At 54.1% G+C, this 22,095-nt stretch overlaps 1 long non-coding RNA gene across 6 annotated transcripts; it reads right to left on the bottom strand.

Moving 5' to 3' along the window:
* Positions 1 to 1,737: 1,737 nt before the first annotated feature.
* On the bottom strand, positions 1,738 to 21,858 carry LOC105106342 (uncharacterized). 6 transcript variants are annotated; one of them, XR_004134118.2, is made up of 5 exons: positions 8,854 to 21,858; positions 8,524 to 8,710; positions 6,248 to 8,317; positions 4,325 to 5,347; positions 1,738 to 3,104 (listed from the first exon to the last, which is right to left on the bottom strand). It is a non-coding gene; the product is annotated as an uncharacterized LOC105106342 (long non-coding RNA). The 6 variants fall into 6 exon arrangements; XR_004134117.2 differs by having other exon boundaries at positions 8,540 to 8,710; XR_010377779.1 differs by lacking the exons at positions 8,524 to 8,710; positions 8,854 to 21,858 and having other exon boundaries at positions 4,325 to 4,439; positions 5,088 to 5,347; positions 6,248 to 8,462.
* Between the last annotated feature and the right edge of the window lie 237 nt (positions 21,859 to 22,095).

The raw sequence follows: 22,095 nt of genomic DNA, 5'->3' as shown, positions 1-22,095 counted from the left end.
ATAAACCTAGAATTAGTAGCATGGTGAAGGCAGTTTTTCTCAGTAATAAACCATTCTCTGGAAGTTAAAAAAAAAAAAAAGCTGATCTCACAACCTAGAGATGAGTATTGTTAACATTTGTGTGTTTATACGTTATATGTAATTCTCTGCAGAACTGAGATGTTCCTACATTTTTATTTCACATTGCATCACTAAATCATTGTGTTTGTAAAAGGAGGGTTCTAGGTGTCCAGAGGTTACCACCCCAGCTCTACTGGAGTATGTTTTTAGCTGAAATCACCTCCTATCGCAAATTCCACGCATGAAAAAGTCACTGAAAGTTGATGTGAAGGCCCCACCCCCCTCCCCAGAAGCAAGAGGACAAAGGTTGACCCCAAACTGTCCAGCACTGTCTCCCCCTTTATAACAGCTGTGTGTGGTCGGCTTAAATGAAACTTCCCTTATTTTATTCACGAATCTTTGTCCCCTCTACCCCTAGTGAAATTCAGATCTTTGAAGTCACAATATTTTGTTTCTTTGGTCGTGAATTTCCTCCTCTTCCCACCACACATGGAGCAGGCACCTTGCTGACCACCTGAAGCTCACACATCTGCAGATCTCAGGTCCTGATCTCTGAGGGCTGGAATGTCAAAAACCCTAATTAAAGTCTTCCTTTGTAATTGACATTTTGCCCTAAGTCTACCCAGGGACAAAGGACAAAGGCAGAGGCTGCTTCCTCTTTGAAGGGTCCCTGTATTTATACAGAGAACTGGAGAAAGAGTCAGAGAAGGGGAGGTGGCAAAAGGGAGAATGACCTTTTCCTCTGATTCCCGGCTCCGGACATCCGCTCACACCCAGCATCCTTGGGGGTCAGGGGAGTGGACAACGGAGTGTTTGTGGCTGGCGAGGGGGGGTCTTCACTGAATTCTGAGCTGGGAGAGGACCACGAAGCTGGTCCCTGTGGGTGGTTTTTATTCCTTTAATTAGGTGTGCTCTGATTTAGGGGGTGAGAGCTGGGATCCAGAGCATCAGCTCCTGCACCCCGTGGGGATACCCTCCGCTTCCGTCTCCTAGGCACCCCCCCCCTCCCCGGGCACCTGGGCCTCCACATCTTGGCAAATGGACACTCTCTGGGCAAGAGCTCAGCCCTGCTAAATGTTTAAAAATCTAACCAGCCCTCTTTCTTACTAGTATCGCTAAAAGTTCGTAGAGGTGAACTTCTACCATATTAATTAGGAATCTGGCTGCATTTTGACAAATCCAAATAACTCTGTGTTTTATCATTTCACACACTCTTTCTACCCTGATATACAACATCCTGTCCAGCACCCCTGAACCAGGTAGAGTCATCACAACGAAGTGCAGGTTAAAGAAAAGGATGGACACTTTCAGCTCACTAAGAATTTTCCCCCAAACCCTTTCTACCACACTGCCTCCCACCAGGCTCTCCCCCCAAAACTTTATTTCATTCAGACGTGACCCAGGACATACGGTTTCCCCTTGGGCTGCTCCATCGGTCAGCTACGAGGGACTGGACAGATGTGAGCCCTGAACTCTGGGATGACTAACCCTTCCTCTGTCCTGGATGCTAAGCAAATAAACAGACCTTCTAAGATGTGTTTTTAAAAAAATTAAAAGATTGCCTTAAAATAGGCCCCCACCTGCGAAGGCACTCAACTTGCTGTGGAAAAGTGTGCAGGGTGGGTTCCCACCCTGCAGAACTGGGAGGAAATTTTCTCTGACTATTCTGTCCACAGGATGCCGCCCTGCATGGCCTTGAGTTAATTAAGTAGAGCACCTGATGGATAAATAGTCCCCAAATAGCCTTGCTTAAATGTTAATGGGTCTTTAATATTCTTGATGTCGAGACATCGCAAAATAAGAAATTTCCTTGTGACGGGAAAGAGCTATGGGGAGACGTTATAAGAAAGAAGCAGCATCCTGGAGGCAGAGAGAGCTCCCAGGGAAAATGCATTCCAGATGCCCATCCAGTTCCAGTCTTAGACAGTCCAGCAGACGTCTGCTTCCGCCATCCTCTGTGCTCTCGGCTGTGTGCTCCCTTTTGCTGGCCCCAGGCTCCCTCTCTGCAAAGTGGATGGCTGTGTTCATTTTACCCCATTCCCCCTTTCCACATTCCTCTTAGGGGGGCCCTTGGTGGAACATGTATTCAGAGACTTCTTACGAGCTTCCATGCCTCTCATCAGAACAGGAGAGTTATTGATGCCAGGAGCTTTTATTTGCCGCTGTAGCATTTGCAGAGATTCATAGAAGAGACCAGCAAAAAACACCAACAGAGAAAATCATAAATGGAAACACATGGGTGTATTTGAGAACAAGTATTCAAATGTACAGACATAGCCCTCTTTGCTGCCCCATCCACACACACAGAATCACACACCTCTGTAAATGCATACATAGGCACTAGTGAAGAGACAGAGAGGTGTGCAGGGGAACTGTTTACACAGCCAAGCTAGAAATCACACAGACCCACACTCCTTCTTGGATGTTCTCAGTCATCATCTTGCCCTGCAAGGTGAGGGATCAAGCCAGCCTTGACTTCTTCTATGCTCCCAGCCGGGCTGCCAGCCCGCTCCTCACCAGAGGCCACGACTGCTAGTGGGGGAAGACAAGGATCCAAATGTACATTTATTGAAAATCGTTGTGCCAGGTGTGGGGACACTGGAGTAAGACAGGTCCTCCTGTGAGGGGCTCAGGTCTAGCTGAGGAAGGAGGCAGACACGCAGTAACAACTCCACCTGAGAAAGGCCGTAACAACAGTAGGTTCAGGAAGGTGGGTCCGTTTTCATCCTCATGACCTCTGGAAAGAAGGAAAATCTCCTCCTCCCCTCGTAGGATGAAATGCCAGCCCAGGGGAGCCTGCTCAGCTCAGTGGGCTGCGAGTAGGGCCGTCTTCCACCAAACTCTCTGCTGGTTTCAGTCCTCGGTCCCACCCCTTAAGCCAGCTTATCCCTCTTGCCCCTCAGATATGTCTGGTGGTAGAAGTCGAGGAAAAGGGTGATGAGGCTGAGGGTGTAGAGTAGGACAGTCACGTTGAACCCATCGGGGAAGGGGCACAAGGCAAAGAGATTGTAGGAGGAGTGGACAGCAATGGCCATGAGCTGACCCTGGGGAGAGGAAGGAGGAGAAGAAGGAGAAGAGGGGAGAGGTGATTAGCGGTGCTGAGGGACAGGACAGATGCCCCTCGTACCTTCTTATTGTTCCCTCTGTCCACCAGTGGGAGCGGGCATCCCATGACTGAGGAAGAGGAAGGACTAGGAAACCGGATGAAACCCACCCCCAGGCTTTCCTGCCCATGACCCTAAGAACCTTCCGACCCCTCTCCCTACTGGTCCCCTATTTTCCCCCATCCAGCCATGTTGTGTTGACACTAATGCTGACCTCAGTCCATCCCGAGCCCCAGGAGGGACAGCTCAAGCTGTCACCACCGCCTGGCAATGGTGCTCCACAAACCACGGGGCCCCCAGGCCCCCAGGGGGTGGGTCAGTGACCACAGGTTTGCAGGGCATTAGCTCTCTGAGGTCACCTAGTCCAGTCCCCTCATTTCACTGAGGACGAAACCAAGGGCTGAGGCATGGATGTCACTCGCTGCAGGCCCCACATCACATCAGTGAGTTAGGGTCAGTCCTAGGATCCGGGGAGACGGTTACTGAGAGACTCAGGAAGACCCAGCAGTGCGAAGGCAGGGCTCACGGTCAGATAACAAGTCCCCGGTGCAGCCGAGAACAGGAGCTGGGGCCGCCCAGGAGCCAGGGGGTCATCTCACCAGCTGCAGGGTGGTGAGAAGTCACTTCCACCACAGGCAGGGCCAGGCCCCAGTACAGGTACATGAAGACATGGACCAGAGAATTCAGCACCCCGATGCAGAAGGCTGCAGAGCAGGGCAGGGAGATGGAGGGGAGGAAGTGGAGCTGGGCCTAGCTGTGCTCTGGGCTTTCTCTTCCGTGTTTCATTCCTCCAAGCTGCAGGTGCCCTCTGCCCACCCCACGGAGAAAAGTCTTGGGACCTTGGGAAGGTCCTATGGTGAGACAGTCCAGCAGGAGCTATCTGAGGTCCCCATGGTGGGTTGGGGTTAAGAGAATGGCCAATGAGGGTGCTTACAACGCTCTCTGCCCTCTCTGGGCTGCCAGTCTGAGCATCTCCCAGCAGCCTCCTCCCCTCCACCAGGGAGCAGCGGCTAGGATGCTCTGAGGACAACAGAGAGAACATGGGAACAGAGGCCAGGAGTCACAGCCACAGGGAAAGGGAATCTGAGAGCCAAACCGTGCTACCGCCGGGCTGCCGCCTCCCAAGTCCTGGGGCAGGGCGGCCCAAGTGCCTCACTCACCTTGACCCCCCAGCACATATTTGACTGCAGCCCACCAGTTGAAGAGCATGGTGTCATGGCTGTAGACATGCAGGAAGGTGACCGACTCTGGCTTCTTTTGTAAAATAAAGAAGACCTGGGGAGGAAAAAGGAGTGCCACGCCTGAGCCTTATTCCTCCAGACGCTTCTCCTGCGGCCTCAACAACCAAGGACAGAGTGATGCTTCCTGTTTTGCTGACAGGGAGGCTGACAGTCAAGGAAGGCAACACCATGCAGATGCCCGCGCAGCACCTGCTGTGTACAGGTGCTGTACATACAAACACAATGGCGTGTGGTTTATACTCATCTCCATTTTACAGATGGCAAAACCAAGGCACAGAGCTCAAGTAACTCGTTCAGGGTGATACCCCTAATGTGAAGCCAAGCTGGGATTTGAACACAGCCTGGCTTCAGAGACTGGGATCTTTCCAGTATTATTGCCCCCCGCCACCCTCAGGCACTGGGGAGAGAACTCAGGGGTTGAACCCCAGCCCAGGGCCCACACAACCATAAAAAAATTCCCAAAGTTTCTCTGTTTAGACTCCATTTTGGCAAGAGATTGATACGAAAGAAGCTTCTACCTTCATCACGATTCCAAAATTTTGACCTCGCCCCGCCCCACGCAATCCTGCAAGCCTTCTAGATTCACGAGCAGGGCCTCTTCTCCTCATCGCACTTGAAGATGGCCTTTGCCACCTAATCTCAGGGTTTCTAAAATTTGTTTAGCCTCCCAGTTTCACTGAACCTGGAACATGGTTGCTAAAGGGAGCAAATGCTTCATCCATGAGCATCCTTCTTCCTCCAGGTCCTGGGATCAAGGGTTGGCTCTGACAGCAGCCTCAGGTGTGGCTGAGAGGAACGCTGCAGGGACATGTTCACACAAAGAGCCTTCAAAACCACCCCGGACCCAGCTGATGGAGACAATTTCATTTAAGCGACAGGCACTCACCCACTCACTGTGTCAATGGCCTTTGAGAAGGGGCACCATCAGCACACGCTTGCCATCTGCTGGGCAAGAAGGGGAAGTGCAGTCAGACGGCTGTCCTGCTGGTGGTACCACTCGCACTGGCACCGCTGGCTTCAGCCCCAACCGTCACTGTCCCTCTGCACCCACCACTCCCACTTAGCCCACTTGTCTGCAAGAAGGTCCCTGTTAGCATGAGAAAGAGGGGTGAAGCTACTGGGAGTGATGACTCTCCAAACATGCCGTCTGGAGCCCTGGCCCTGGACCAGCACGTGGGTCAGCTGGGCATCCTGTTTGCTGAAAAGCAGGTTCTTAATGGGCGTGCCCGGAGTGGGACGCGAGATTCTGCATTTCCAACAAGCTCCCAGTGACGCTGATGCCGCTGGCCTGTGGACCATCCTTGGAGCAGCCTGACTTGAGCCCATTGTTCAGTGTCCCTGAATTCCACATGCAAATCGCTGCATGGTGACTCAGCTCAGCTCGATTATTATTATTATTATTACTACTACTACTACTGCCAGGAAGCCCTTTATTCTGCTTCCGGTTGAAACAGAGAACAGATAAAAACAATGAAATATCTACCATGCAGCTACCACTCAGTGTGTGCCAAGACCAGGGCTGAGCACTTTTATACATTATCTCCTTTAATCTTCTTCCAATTGTTGCCTTTTATAAAGTAGGTATTGTTATGCCCATTTTATAGATGAGAAAGTTGAGGCCTGTGCAAGGGAAGTCAGCAATGCAAGTTCACACAGCAAGGGGCTGGCAGAGGTGAGAGGCAAACTGAAGTCTTCTGAGCCTGTTCTGAGCCTGAAGTGAACCAAACCATTCACTGCCTCCCATCAGAAGTCTCCGGGGATGCCACCTGGTCAGGCTCTTGTTTTTATGAACTGCACCCCACCAACCTTCTCTGCAGGTCCAGCCCTCCCACTCCGCCGTACCCTTATCCCGAGCCCACTTGGCTGTAGTCCACCAGCTGGCAGAAGTAGCTGTAGTTGGCTAGGAGCGAGGTGGCCATGAACTAGGAGGAAGAGAACAGGAAAAGAGCAAGTCCTGAAGCCTGTCCCACCCCCACCGTGGTGGGGCCCGGCTGGCTGAAGGCTCGAGAGGCTGATGCCTCTTCCTGTCATGTTCTGGACGCCGACTTCCCCCAGCCCCACCAAACCCTCACCAACGCTTGGTGAGCGATTGCCCATCAGAGAAACTCCACAGAGTGGCTGGATCGGGGGCTGGGACTTGCACGTATCTTGCTGAGGTGGGCAAATGTGGACCCCAAACCCACACGGGGCACTTACTGTGTGTGGGACCTTAAGTCAGGAGGGGACCTGGAACCTACACCTATCAGCCCTGCCCTGGAGAAGCCGAGAGCCCCCTGAGGAGGCAGGAGACCACCCTCACTTCCAAGGATGGGGTCAGATGAAGAGTAGGAAACAGGAGCTGCTCCGAAATTCAGCAGTGGCCTGGGAATGAGGAGGCCATGGATGACCGGAGGGGAGGGCGAGGGATTTCCGCGCTGGGAGGAGAGTGTCTGGACCTCTCCTAGCTCCCCGGGGCTGCCGGGGATCAGTGGGGTGCGGTGGAGGCGCCTGCCAGGGGAGGGGCAGCCACAGGGGCAGAGAGAGGGCTCGGAATTGACTGACACGGGGTCCTGCAGGCTGTTTTAAGGAGCCTGAACTTTATCCCTTATTTATTCATTTGATAATGATGCATCGAATGGTGCTAAGTGCTTCTCCACACTGGGTCCTGCTCTGAGCCCCGAGCCACTTCAATAACAAAACAGATACACATTCCTGCCTGGAGGGACTCTGCATTCCGGTCACGTTGGCAAAGGGAGACACTGAGGGCTTCTGAGCAGGAAGCCGACACGGGCACCGCAGACTTTCAAAGGATCATGGTGGCTGCGGGGTCAGGTGTCACCATGATTAAATGGCAAGTTCGGCGGGGGAGGGTACAGCTCAGTGGCGGGGTGCTTGCTTGGCGTGCATGAGGCCCTGCCCTCAAGCCCCAGGACCTCCACTAAACAATAATAATAACCCGAATTACCTCCGCTCCCCAAAAATCCAAAACCAAAACGAAACAAGATTTAAAAAAAAGAAAAAGAAATGACAGTTTCTGCAGGGCATGTCTCATGCCTCGCAAGTTGTCAGTGTCTTCCCCGTGGTACCAGACACGAAGTGGAACCTGTCTTTACAAAGAGAAGAAAGACACGGTCCTGCCTTTGAAGCACTGGCCAGTTTGGAGGGGAGCCAGACATGCACATCGTGAAACAGGGGAGAGCCCAGAGTCGGGGTGCTACGTGCTTAACTGCCTTTCAGGTGGTGGGGGGGCGATTTGCCCATTCTTAGGGTGTAAAGCCTCCCACTATGGTTGATTTCAAAACAAGTCTGGGAGCTGGGGAGACACGGGCCTCATTTCTAGAACCCGCCAGCAGGTGGAGCCGGCGGAGCTGGCTGTCTGGTCCCGGCTGGTACAAAGGCTGGAGGGATCGAGGTGAGCTCTTCAGGTCAGGGTGCCCGGCCACCTGCTAAGGTACTTACCTGCTCTGTGCCTCATGACAGAGCTGTCAGGAGGATGGGATGAGCAGATCCTCGCGAAGGGCGCAGCGCACTGCCTCGCCGTGAGGACCACTTTAAGTGTCAGACCACGTTCTCTGCAAAGCTTTCCCCGACACTGCAGCTGGGTCCCTGCCCCGTTCCCGAGCACTTTCTGCCGCCCTGCTCGCATTGACACGCAGTTGCCTGTATCTGCATCCCCTCCAGACCGTGAGCACCTGGAGGTCAGGTGTGCCTTCCACAGTGGGGACCCCGCAGATCCCAGCGCCGCCAGGCACGAATCGCACACCCAGTGCGCGCTGGCTGACTGCTGAGAACAAGGCATCTGGAAGGATCAGTGGGTTCAGGGCTCAGAAAACAGGGCCAAGGTTACCAGAGCCCAGGCAGAAACAGGAGTGGGGGTGGTTCTTTCCGGTGTGAGGTGGAGAATGGATCCTGCTCTTGACCTCTACACTTTCACTTTAGGGAAAGGAAAACGGGAGTTAGTGGTGGGTATTTGTGTCTCCACAGGGAAGACGGGGCAGCCAAAGATGGACCAGAACCCCGGCCCCGCGCCCGTCCCCACCCGGGCTGTCCTGCAGGGGAAGATCATGGTTTCATTCACCCCCTGGCGCCCCCCTAAAAGGAGACCCCAGGACTCTGCAGGCCCCCCCCACTGGCCTTACCTCATAGAACACGTACCCCAAGAGGGCCACCAGGCCCAGGCTGTAGGCGGTGAGGGGTCCAGCCGGCCTCAGAGGCTCCCGCTGGGACATGAGGCAGGGACCCGCCACCACCCGGAGGAGGCAGAAGGCTAGGAGGAGGGTGACCAGCAGTGGCAAGTGCACCAGGATCCGGGACTCGGCCTCGGGTCTGGAAAAGCAAGGGGAAGGGGCAGCCAAGCCGGCCCCCAGGCCCACCTGCCACCGCCCCCCCCCCCCCGCCAGCTCCTTCGGCCCCATTGGTCACCTTCTCCTCTCCCTCCAAATGTCTGGCGTTAGTCCAGCCCAATATACCTCTGAAAGGCCCATCAGGTGACAGCACCTCCTGCCTCCGTGTTCCAAGGCCCACGGGTGTTTATTCCAGCGCCTCCCCAGGGCCCTGGCCATCGGGACGGGGCACCTGGGAGTGAAAGCTGGGCTTGTGTCTTGTCCAGACCCCTCCCTCTGCCTCCTCCCCTCCTCCCCGGCAGCATGAGCTGGGGGTCTGAAAATCCCCACCACTGGCTGGGGCCCCACTGTCCTGCCTTTGGACATTAGACGACCACCCACTGCCCCCCTTGGGAAGACTCCGTTGGCCATAAACTTGCCTCTATCCTTCCACTTTTGCGGCCCCTCTTGGGTGGCATCTGCCCCCAGGACCCGGGAAAGGGGTGTGGCCACTACGCGCCACAAGGGGGCGGGGCTGGGAAGCTCGGGGCTCTCTCTCCAGCTCTCTTTGTGGGTCCCGGCTTCTCCGCATCTCTCCCAGCCCAGCCGCACCCAGTCTGTCCAGAGCTTCACTCACCCCGTGGCTCCTCCGGGCTCCTCTGGTCGGTGCTCGCTGTGCTCTGACCCCCCAGGTGTTGAGGCTGCTGGTGGGGGGTCCCAGCAACAGGTCCTTGGGCTCCAGGGAGGGCGGCTTCACCCTCTAGAAGGTCTCCTCTGTGGACGGTCCCAGCCCCAGCCCCGCACACACACTCGCACTCACACTCACACACTTGCAGGGGCCAGGGACCTGAGCTCCATCTGCACCTGGCCAGGAACCCCACACTCTCAGCTGTGCTCCGGCCTCTGTCCTGCTTTGTCCCAATGCTCCCAGCTCTGACTCAGTGCAGGGCATGCAGGGGACGGGCTACACCCCCAGGGCCTCCCCAGCCAAGCTGGGCTGAGAGAGCTCATCGTCAGGGTGGCTCACAGGTGCCTTGGCAGGCCCCCCACCCACCCCGGACACGCAGCAATGGGCCTTTGTGCGGTGCAGGCCCTGACGAACGAGGACAGCTACATCACTCATCTCCCTAACAGGATCTGGCAGATTGTTGAGCAAGAGTCAGCCACAGCCACGCACACTCCAGGAACCAGCGGGCAGCTGGTTCTCAGCAGAGCTTCTGGGAGAAATCGGAGACAAGGTTACCCCAGCCCTGGGCTCCCTCCCACCCCCAGAACAAGCGAGCTCTTCAGCCTGTGGCTTTACGGCTTGATGGACAGAGCTGCAGACCGAGCTCAGGCTTGGTCCTTGCACAGAGACTCCTGGGGAGGGGCTTCGACTTTCTCTCCTCCTTAGTAGAAGGAAGCTCCAGACCCCATCATGCCCCATTCTGCTCCCCACCCACCTCATCTTCACAGGCCCGCCCTGCACAGACATCTTCCTCAAGCACCAATTTTGGCATGTTAGCAAAGTCATCAGGAAAGGGAACAAGTTACTTGTGTCTATGGGTTCCAAGTTCAGCTCACACTGGTACTAAGATCCTCCCAGAATGTGTCAACCAATGAATAGATAAATAAGATGTGGTCAATCCACACAGTGGATAAGAATGAATGAAGTATGTCTTCAAAACACTAAAAATAGAACTACTGTATGATCCACACTCCTGGGACTATTGAAAACACACTAATTCAAAAAGACATATGCATCCCAGTGGTCATAGCAGCATTAATTCCAATTGCCAAGACATGGAAGCAACTTCGGTGTCCATCAGCAAATCAGCGGATGAAGAAGATGTGGTATATATGCAATGGAATACTACTCAGTCATAAAAAAGAACAAAATTTTGCCATTTGCAGCAATGTGGATGGACTTGGAGGGTGTTATGCTAAGTGAAATAAATCAGCCAGAGAAAGACAAACACCATATGATATCACTTATACCTGGAATCTAAAAATTAAAACAAAGTAGTGAATATAACAAAAAGGCAACTGACTCACAGATGTAATGAACAAAGCAGTGGTTACCAGTGGCGGGGGGGGGAGGCGAGGGGCAAGAGAGAGGTAGGGGGTTAAGAGTCACAAACTACTATGTATAAAATAAATAAGCTACAAGGAAATACAGTACAGCACAGTGAATATATTCAGTGCTTTATAATGACTGTAAATGGAATATAACCTTTAAAAATTCAGAATCACTATGTTGTTCACCTGAAACTTACATACTATTGTAGATCCGTGTTATTGATAAACTATTTCTCAATTTAAAAAATGATGAAGTACTAATTCAGCCTACAACACAGATGAACCCTGAAAACGCTGTGCTCAGTGAAAGAAAACGTCACAAAAAGCCACATATTTTGTGACTTCCTTTATAGGAAATGACCAGAATAAGCAGATCTGGAGAGAAAGTAGATGAGTGGCTGCCAGGGGCTGGGGGACAGAAGAGGGAGGGGATTGAGAGGGACACCTAGTGAGCATGAGGTTCCTTTGGGGTGACGGAAATGTTTTGAACTGTTCTAGAAATAGGTAGTGATGGTGGTCGTACAAGTCTGAATATACTAAAAACTGCCAAAGTGCACATTATTAAAAGGGTGATTTTTATAGGATGTGAATTTAAACATAAAACAAAAATCTTCCCTGACCCTAAGCATGAGGTGGGATGCTCCTAGCCCCGGGGACACTGCATGTGCGTAGCCCCGGGAACAAAACCAAACAGACCCCGTGGATGTTTGTGGGACATATTCCTTCCCAAGGGTGGACGCTGGGAACACAAAGCAAACACTCTTTCTTCCTAACATTTCTCCTGTTAGGCGGGTAATCAAACCAGCTCAAAATTCTGAAAGACTGTTTCTCCCCTGATCCGTTCGAATTTGCAGAGGAAGGTTCTGGGGCACCCCAGGGTGTCACAAGGCAGAGAGGCAGACTTTCCCTCAGGAGCAAGACATCGCATGTGTCCACTGAGACGTTTGTTTAGTTATTTCCAGAACTCACTCCTTCCCTTTCAGATCCTGTCGTCCTAAAGGGTTGATCACTTGTCTAGAGTTAAGACTTTCTCACGGGGAGGGTACAGCTCAAGTGGTAGATTGCGTGCCTGGCATGCATGAGGCCCTGGGTTCCGTCCCCAGCACCTCCTCCAAATGTGACTAAATCAATAAACCTAATTACCTCCCCCTCGTAAAACAAAGAACAGCGGGGGAAAAAAAGGTGACCACTTGCAATCCCTGATGAGTTACTGGATATGAGCGATGATTATCCAGGACTGCTAACATTAAAAATAAAAAAAAAAAAGAAGAGTGACGAGTCCTCGGGCACGGACCCCTGTGCCCCGCTTGGCCCAGTTCACAAGGTTCTGTAAGTGCTGTTTGAAGGCTTCTGCAATGACCGCTGTTATTATTATTCTCAGGAGTGTCTCCTGAGAGAAGAAAGACAATATGAGGAGGGTAGAAATTGTTGCTTTGAGCTACAAGGAAGAGACATTTATTCACAAAAGAGTAAACCCGACCCTGGTGACCCCTGTGGGCACAGGTAAGTAAGAGCAGACGCGGGCGTTTGGAGACCTGGGCGGTGGGACCCACCCGAACCTCCACCCCAGAGACGGAAACAGAAAGTCCAGCTCAGACTTGACAGCTGGGGATTATTGTTTGGAGCTTGAGTCTGGAGCCCGGTGACCTTGAACTCCGATGTGCTCCTTGTCGCAGGACCTCAGCGCCATCGCGTCTTCCTCCTGCAGTGCCGCCAGTCCCCCACGGATGACAGATCGGGACGGAGGGAAAGGGGGCACATGTTACGGTGTTTGGTGCGCACACAGGGTCTCCGCTGGCGTGGCTCCCGCTCAGAGGAACGAAGGAGGGACCGTGAGGGGAGGGGTGCTCGGCCAGGCTTAGGACCTGCTCTCGTGACCAAGAAAGACCCGGAGACCTCATCCCACCGTTCCTGGCCACGCCAGACTACATCACGTGAGGATCTCCCAGCTTGAAGTCGTCCCCCAGTAAGACGGCAGCCGCGAAGTGCGTTCTGACCCCCGAATCTTGTGGGGACGCAGCCACACGGCTTCCGGAGGAACGTCTCACACCAGTACCGGGGCTGGCAGCTGGGCACTGCCACCCTGGTGCCCCCGCGGACACGCCTCTGGGAAGTCAGGTCCTCCCACGGCTTGCTGCGATGCTGGCCCCCGACTTGGCTACCGGACTTTCTTTGGCCGGTGCGCTGTAGTCGGGGTCTTGTTAAGGACATGCACATTGGGGCCACGCCTCCTGTAGAGCGTCTAGGGTGCTAAGCTCCCATAAAGGAGGTCCAGGCACCTGCTGGAGACGCCTTGAAGAAAGAGAGGTCTGGCCATCGCCCCCATGCCCTCTCCGGGGCTGGTCCACCATCCCAGCAGAGGAGCCAGACGTGTATATGAAGCTACTCTGGACGTTCCAGCCCCCATAGAGCAGATATCACGTACAGCGGAAAAGCCGCGCAGTCAGCCCACAATGATAAGACATTGTCGTTCCCAGCTCCTAAGTTTTGGGATGGTCTGTTACACAGCCACAGACAACTGATGCACTACACGTGGGGCGGCTGAATGAACTGTATCAAATTAATTTTTACAAGTTTATTTCCCTCCTTTGATGATAAAGCCAAAAGTCTTCGGCTGCTCCCTCTGAACTCCAGGTGGAAAGGCATTCCAGCCACCATGGCCACAGGCCACATCAGCGCTGAGGAGCCCGAGGGGCCGCGTGCTCTGTCCATGCCTGGTCCACGGGCCCCTGGCACGGCGCTGGAAGGTGACAGGGCCCCTGGGGTTTCAGGGACGAGCCCCAGGTCACATGGCTTGGGAGGGGAGGAGCCAGGGCTCAGACTTGGTCCAGCCAGCCATCTGTTCAGAGCCGCTTCTATTACATTGTGTCGTTTAATTGTCGGGACCGTTTCAAAAAAAGAGCGGATCTGAGAGACGCTGGCGTGAGCCAGGTGCCCGGTGGGTGTCTTCTCATTTCTCGACTCCAAGGTGGGGGGAGGTGGGGAGGGTTGAGAAGACCCCCTCCGTGCCTGACAAACAGCACACTCGCTGGAATGAAGACCGCGTGAGCGGGTGGACATTGCTGCTGCGGCCCTACTGCCCGGACCCCCGCCCCGCCCCCACACGCACCTGTAGACACTCCTTAGATACATGCTGAATGAATGAACAAGTGAACCGGTGAGTGAAACCGCACATCTGGGGCCTGGAGTGTGTCCAGGGAATGGCCTCCACGTGTCGGCCTAGTTTGGGCTGCGGTGGCGCTGCCGAGGGTCCCGGTGACCACACACTGTCACCCGCAGTAACCTGAGGCCTGGCCGCAGACGGGCTCTCCGGGCCGCGGGCTGCGCATGCCTTTTCCTCTCTCGCCACTAGAGGGCAGGCGCGTGCCGTGGAGTCGCACAAGCGGGTTGGCTCCGCTGGGATCAAAGGCACCTTGGGCTCCCGCGCTGAGCAGAGCAGCAAAGGAAGCGCTGGGCTAGGAAGCATCTAACTCGGAGGTCACCCCCGAGGCAGGTGGAGAAAGGCACAAAGCGCGCGTCCTATGACCTTTCTCTGGGTGGGAAGGTGGAAGAGCTGCTGTCCTCCCGTCCTCTGCAGTGGAGGGGGGGGTCCCCAAACTCAAGACTCGGAGCCCCTGTATCCCCTGATCTGGGCATATGTGGGAAGACAGGTTTGGAGATACCTTCCTGCACCCACTCCCCAAGCAAAGAAGGCAGATGTTCCAAGCGGGAAAACTGCTGATGGGAAAAAGCGGGTCTGAGGGGTTGACAGAGGAGGGGGATCTCCGAGGGTGACGAGGGCTGTGCTTGGGGTAAAGACCGATCAGAGCCAGGGTTTGACTGTTTGTAAATATGCCTCATCCCAGCTGATCCTCAAGGCACTTCAGGAGGTGGGTATTATTGTTACAAGTTTGCAGAAGAGGAGACTGAGGGTCAGAGTGGTTAGCCAGTCTGATCACTGTTCTCCATGTCTGTCTCTCTGCCGCCACCCACATCTCCTAATCTCCACTGAAGTGGCCTTTCCGCGGCCTTTCAAAAAGCCTAGACGAGAAAGACAAAGACTGGGGCAGGGGGTGGGTGAGGGACTCACATGACTTTGTAAAGGAGAAAATGTGTCATTTCATTTCAGATCCCGAATCCCGATCAAGAGAAGCTGCATTTTTCTCTCCTTGCCATGATGCTGTGATGACCTAGAGCAGGGACTTGCCCGGCCGCCTGCCAGCTCTCTCCCTAAGACACACCTGAGCACAGGTAACACGCATGACACCCGCGGCCGGGGGAGGCACCTGTTCTTCTTCCCAAAGAGACAGACAGAAGCAAAGGGCTTCCCGTGATTAAAGGATCATGGTCATTCAGTAAAAGTCCAGAAAGTCCATTACAGCGCAGGCTCTAGGAAGTTGTGGCCCGGGACGTGAGACGCTTGTCTAAGGTCACAAAGTTAGTTCCCGTCCTAGGACTAGAACGTGGCTTTCCAGACACTGTCCAGTGGAAATATTAAAATAGCTTACGTATGCTGTAACCCAATGTTTTTCGAACTGCAGGTACAGACTTACAGAGAGTCATAAAAGCAATTGGGTGGGCTACATAATTTTTAAAATAAAATTAGAACAGAAAGAAAGCAATAGGATAGAATAGAATAGAATGGAATTAGAAGGCAGCAAATTTTTATTTCCCCAAATATTTGTTTCAAATACACATATATGTGTGTGTGCATTCACCGCATCATGGCACAAAATACTTTTTCTTTCTGTGGGCGGGCATCAAGGAAAGTTTAAGAGTTACTGGTTTAGCCTAGAAGGAAAGTCTGAAATACTGGTTTCAGTCATGATTCCAATGCTGCTGCTCTTACGCTTTTGGACAATTGCTTTCATCTTTCTGAACCTGGGTTTTCTCATCTGTAAACTCAGGGTCATGGCACACTCACCTCCTGGGGTTGAGAAAAATCGTTGAAATAATCACAAAGTCGGTGTCAAGTATTAAACATCCACGCAAAACTTCACACGTATTCTAGAGAACTCGTGTTCCAGAGATGACAAAGACCCACCACAGTCAGGCCAAGCAGAACGGGATCTGTGTGGCCCTAAGGAGACACCTGTCCACCTGCAAGGCCCGACCCCGACCCCTCCATCAGCTCATCGGTCACGAGTGGTTACGCATCGCCGGGTTCCTGCCAGATGCAGGTGAGTTCCCGAGGGTCATCTTTACCTTTGCAAGAGGATGGAGTGGCCTAAATGAGGACGGGGCAGAAAGAAGAGAAGGCAAGTCTCGAGGGTGAATCGTGCCCCTTCATAATTCCTCGGGGGCCAGGCCCCACCGTCCTCATCAACCCCTTTCTCCCAGAGCGGCTCCGAGAGCAGGAAACGCACCCACTTCAGAGACACACAGGGGAGGTCAAGGACGATGGGCTTTGTTTGCTGTTCACGATGAGCTTCAGGGGCCTCAGCAGCCCCCGAGGAAGGATGGATCGGGTGGGAGGGACGCGGCTGCTCGGCGTCTTTCGCATGCAGGAGTGAGGGGATTTTATATTTAGCAGATGACTCACCTTCAAGCGCATTAGTCACAGCCTCCCAGCTCCGTTCTGGAGGTTGGCTGCTGGGCTCTGGGTGGGGTGAGAGCAGCCAGGAGGTGGGGAGGCAGAGCAAGAGCACTCGGGGAGCAAGGAGAACAGAGCCGGGGGGGGGTCAGCGTGGGAGGTGGGGCGTGGGAGGCGTCTCGCGGGGGCCCGAGGGCGCAGGCGGCTGAGCCACGCCCCGCAGAGAGGTTCGGGGGCTGGACCCTCCAAGGGGTCCCCTGTCTCCACCCTCTCCCGTGAGGGCTGTTTCTCTGCAGCCTGGCCCCGTCCATGGGCTGGCTAGGGCAGTGACCCACGGCCGGAGCAGGGGGTGCAGAAAGTGTCACCAGACTGTGCCCAGGTGGGGAGCCTGAGCAGGGCAGGGAGAGGACATCTGAGAAGGATGCTCTGTGTCCTGAGAAGGGGAGGAACAGAGGAAGCAGGAGCACCTCTGGTCCAGAGCAAAGGCTCTCAGGTGTGGTCCCCAGCCACTGTGCCAGAAGACCCTGTGACCAGGGAAGCCCTGGCCCACCCAGGCCTCCGACCCTGACTCCCGCTGGCTGGGTCGAAGGCCTGCTTCTAACAAGCCTGGCGATGGTTCACGCACGCAGTGAGGTTCCAGAACCTCCACTGGGTCTGGGTCAGCGCCCCTCCTCCCGGCACCTGACTCTGCTTCTCTGGGGGTACGGTGCCATTTCTCCACGCCATCCCGTCGCCCCGCCTCTGTCTACCCACGGTGGACTTAATACTGAAGGGGCTCCTTTTGGTTCTCAGTGTGGCAACCTCCTCCCCTTGACTCCTGGGCATGTTCTCAGTGCCGGCGACCATGTCTTTCTAAGGCCCCATGAAGCTCATGGAGACCCCAGGCCGACCCCTCCTTCCCCGCTGCCCACTCTGCCCTGCCGCCCCTGACAGGCGCTGCATGCTGGGGGCTGTTTCTCTGCAGCCTGGGCTCGGGGCCCCCTGAGGGCCAAGACTGTCTTCATCCCTCTGCCTCCCTCGTAGCTAAGCTTAAAGCTTCATACCTAGAGAAACACTCCCCATTGACTGGTATGTTAGCCAAGAAAAGGAGCCTTCCAGCAGCGCCCCGGCTTAAGCCCGCACACCCCACCCCGGGACGCGCAGGGCGGCTTGGTCCCAGGCCTGCCTCGCCCCTGTCCTCCCGTGTGACCCGGCTGAGCCCGAGCTGGGTGCTGCAGGAGGAGGGTCTATGCCAACAGGACTGGAAAAACAGCCCCCCCGTCAGCGAGGATGGGCTGTAACTCACCTTCTTATCAAGCAGACCGCAGCCTCCTACAGGTGGGGCCCTGGGGCTTCCTTTGTACCAGTCCCCCCCCCTCCCCGGTGCCGAGCACACGTGTGTGACATGTCTGACCAGTCGAAACAGGAGCAAATAACCAGGAAGCAGACGTGGGAGCCGCTGGGCAGAATGCCCAGGGAGACCTCAAGGGCCTGGTTTCACATCTTCATCTCTGGCCCCAACAATCCCCTCTAGAAAATGGTGACATAGCATCTGTGTCGCACAGAAAGTTGGGAGGGTGAAATGAGACAGCCCGGGCTCGTAAGACACGCTCATGCAGCGGCTGCCTGTGAGCTGAATTCACTCCCTGCCGGCGCAGCTATGCGGGTGAGAGTGACTGGGGAGGGGCACTAAGAGAATGACCACTGATTATGTGCCGGGCCCGTGATGGACGCCTTGCCCACGTCACCCTATAATGCTCAGAGCAGCTCTATTTTACAGAAGAAGAAACTGAGGCTCAGAGAGGTTAATTTATCCACCCAAAGCCACACAGCTAGAAGGTAGCCAGGTCCTGCTTTGATTGGACGCTTATCTGTCCTCCGTTGGATATGCTGACTGTGCACGTGACTGCGAGGGGTGCCCTCCCTGTTCTGGTAGCCATTTAATGTCACAGAGGTGACGTCCTGGGACAAGGGAATCGTGGCCCTTCCCCTTTGCAAGCACAGGCCCTTTGGATCAAAATTCCAGGTGGGGAATGGTTCCTCCTCCCCAGGTCTCTCCTGACACCCTTAAAAATCTCTCCTTGAAGTTTAAAACTGTCCCTGGCTGGAATGCATCTCTTATCCAGCTGGAATTTCTCCCACCGGAATCAATGCATGACACTCACAAGGAGCAAACAAACTCCCAGCCAACTCGCTTCCTGGTCCAGGGGCTCCCGGACCTGCCGGCCGGCCCGTCTCCAGACACCTGGCACCTCCTGCCTGGGGTGGCCAGGGGCCCCTGCACGGCGCCCCTGCGTCCCCCGCCAGTCCGAGGGCTTCTCTGTGATCTCCAGGGTGCCCGGCAGAGCACTTGGCATGCAGTAGGCACGTCATTATATTTATGGAGAGTCTGCTGTGGGGAGAGCCACTTAGCACTTCTAGAAACACGGGACATCACGGTCTAGCCCTATCACTTATTGCTTGTCATTTACTAATTTGTGATTAATTAATTAACAATTGAAACATCCAGCCTTGGAAAACAGCACAGGCCTGGGAGACCGGGCCCGTTGGCTGGGGGTTTCTTTGTTCTCCGTCGTCTAAGTTTTGTCCCTCCTACACCTGATCAGCTGAAGACGTCGGGGATGCTTCCATGGGTTTCTGAGCGGGAGAATGGGAGGAGAGCCGTTTAAGTGGCCTCCGCTCGTTACTGCCGAGCGGGCTCCGAGATCTTGGCCGTCTGCTGCGGCTCGGCGCAGTCAGAGCTGCTGAACACAGCTCTGCTCTTAGAGACACGGCGGGCTGTGATTCTTGGGGGCCCCGTCCCTCTTGCCGCCGTCATCTGGGGCTTCCCCTCGTGAGTCTTGAACCAGCGGAGCTGACAACGCAGGCAGCTTCACAGTGGCACGTGCTGCCCGCGCCGCCCCCCTCGGTTTGCACCCAGGTGTCTCTGAGGCCACGAACTCGTGTTTAAGCTTTGCTGGTAACTCACCAAAATGCCCTTTGCCTTAAAAGCTCCTAGAGACCCCAGGTGCCCGAGGAGCATTTTTGTTTGTTTGCTGCTTCAAGTCTCTCTCTGCACGACAATAGGGCATCTTCCAGACGCCAGCAGCCCCCGTCACACTGAGGGCAGGGCGGGGCCCCCGTGGCCAGGGGAGCAGGTGGCAGCCGCGGGCTTTGGTGCGGGAGGGCCGGCTCTGCCCCCGGCCGCCGTCACCGCCCGGTGGGGCCGGGGCTAAGGCCTCCCGCCCTGCCGCTCCTGCCTCCCTCGCGGGCCAGCCGAGCCCGGTGACGGCCGGAGACGCCCTTACCCCGGCGGGCTCCGGGCACCTGCGTCCCCCACTGACACCAGCAGCTCTTCAGAGTGAAACCAGATAGACACGCCAGATGTGGGTCTTTCCCACTACACCCCAGTTTTCTAAATACTGAGATCGTCCGTTCTGCCGTGAGAATTCAGCATCTCAGAAGGCCGTCCTGAGGACAGGCCACTTTGGACTCAATTTAATTTCCTGGGCCTTTTACAACTGTCTGCCCCTCCTGTGCTCTCTGGAACGAGAAAAGCCAGGCGGCAGTTGCTCCCCCACACAGAAGGCTGAGTCCCGGCAACGTACCTACGTGACTTCTGACTCTCACACTAGCCCCAGCAGGTGACTGTGACCCTCTCTGCGTCTGCAGGCCCGTGAATAAAACCAAGGTTGGTAAAAGTTGTCAGGTTGTCTACAGTCCCACGGCCTGTACGTGGCATTCAGAGCCGCAATCTAACTCCGGGCTCATCTCATTTCATAATCCAGCTCTTTCCCACCTTAGTGAGCCTCCGTCCGCAGCTATCGCGAGCCTCAGTCATCCAAAGGTGGGTTCAGCTATCCGTGACGCTCGCTAACGTGAGAAGAGGGGTTACTGCATCATAGGAAATTTTCAGTAGCCTGGGCAACTGAGAAAAAAGATGTTCTGGTTAACTTTCAGAAAACTAGGGAAGTTCATTAGCCGGAATCGCGCAGCTCCTCAAGGATTCAAAGCCAGCTCCTCAGCCTGGCCAGCTCCGCGGGGTGTCACGGGGGGCTTCAGGGCGTCCGAGGATGCCCATGCCCGCTGTGAGCTGTTTTCTATCTTTCTGAAGCTTCGGGTCCTCAAACGTATACACACCTGTGCGTGCACGTGAGTGTGTGTTCATGGATGTGTGTGCACCCGCCCAGGAGAAGGAGGTTGGAGATGTTAAGAGCAGAATTTCAGACATTATCTAGTCACACGATTGGTTTAACCAAGAACAAAGAAATGGATCGTATTACAAGAGCATCGGCAGGATGGATTAGATAAAACATTAAGCAATTGATGTGTTTCTTGGCAACTGAATAGCATAGTGCTGAAAAGGAAAAAAAGTCGACTCGTACCCATAGAACTGGTTGTGCAAACAAGCATGGCCTCCAGCACAAATACACAGCTGAGAAAGAGTCGGCAGTGGGCTGTTTTCCTTGTATGAAAGGGACACGTGAGGCCTTTCCTGCAGCACGGCTCTCATCTCACTAGGTGGGCACTCCGTGGGTGTCCTTTCAGATTTCTCTCCCACAGCTTGGCCCATCCATACATCACCAACAGCTCCCCCGATAAACAACCAGGCCGGTTCACCTCCACTCTGTCCCACAGGACTTTACAACTCAGGTGAGGACCAAGGATTTATGGGGGATGGAGGATGGCAGCCTCCATCTCACAGACACATCATCAAATATGTCACATGTCAACCACCACAGCTCCCTACTCTGTTTTCCAAAATTAGGGCAGGGATGGATGATTGGACGGATGGATGGATAGATAGATGATTGGATGGATGGATGATTGGATGGATGGATAGGTAGATGATTGGATGGATGGATGGATGGATAGATGATTGGATGGATGGATACATGGATGAATGAATGGATGGATGGATGGATGGATGAATAAATGGATGGATAGATGATTGGACAGATGGATGGATAGATGGTTGGGTGGATGGATGGATGGTAGAACAAACAAAAAAGATAAACAAATAAGCAAAGATATGAACAGAGTTCCCACTTGATGCCAGGAACAGGGATGGACAATTTTATATAAGTTCTCTATCTACCTATGATATAGAAGACCAGCCTCGAGGTGCTCAAAAAGAAGTAACACCTCAAAGTATCCGTAAACAACTCCTTGTCAAAAGCCCAGCCAGAGAAATCGCATTTAGGGAAGAGAGAGTGGTGACACACCCACTCTGTTAAGCATTCTAAGTCCTATCCCCTGTCAGGCTACACCCTGGGAGCACTGGCCCCGCAGGGCTTTGCAGAGCTGTCTTCACTGAATGCAGGTGAATACTATGCCCTCAGTTTTCATTAAGATTTGTTGTGAAAACCACTTCTGCCTTTGTTCTACAATTGCGGTTGACTGTCCACTTTGTCACACGTAAAAATGCTGCTCTGTGATTTTATCTTCTTTCCCTTTTTACCTTGGCTGGCAAGAAGCTCAGAGACACATCACAGTTAGATTAGCCTACAGAATTAACATGATTTTTAATCCTGATGCACAAATGCATTCCTGCTTTGGTAAGCTTACTTTATCTATATTTATACCTTTATCTAGACCATCTCCATCCTTAGTGATGGACTATCTCAAATTCTTTTTTGGGAAAAAGGCAGTAGATAAGTAAAAATAGGTGAACGAAAAAGCAAGGTATTTATATAAAGCCAGCATCTTCACCTCTAATGGAGGCTGAGACACACAGAACAAGACTAACCCCCAGAGCACTTGCCTACGGCCTGGCAATCAAACTCCTTTGATGACATGCAGTCTTACACACCCATCGTGTGCCCTGGAGTATCCACAGCGGCCCACGCACACACTCGCCA

The sequence above is a fragment of the Camelus dromedarius genome, chromosome 25 (assembly GCF_036321535.1).
Source record: "Camelus dromedarius isolate mCamDro1 chromosome 25, mCamDro1.pat, whole genome shotgun sequence".
Lineage (NCBI taxonomy): Eukaryota > Metazoa > Chordata > Mammalia > Artiodactyla > Camelidae > Camelus > Camelus dromedarius.
The sequence above is the reverse complement of the archived record's forward strand: the minus strand, read 5'-3'. Positions and strand labels throughout refer to the sequence as shown.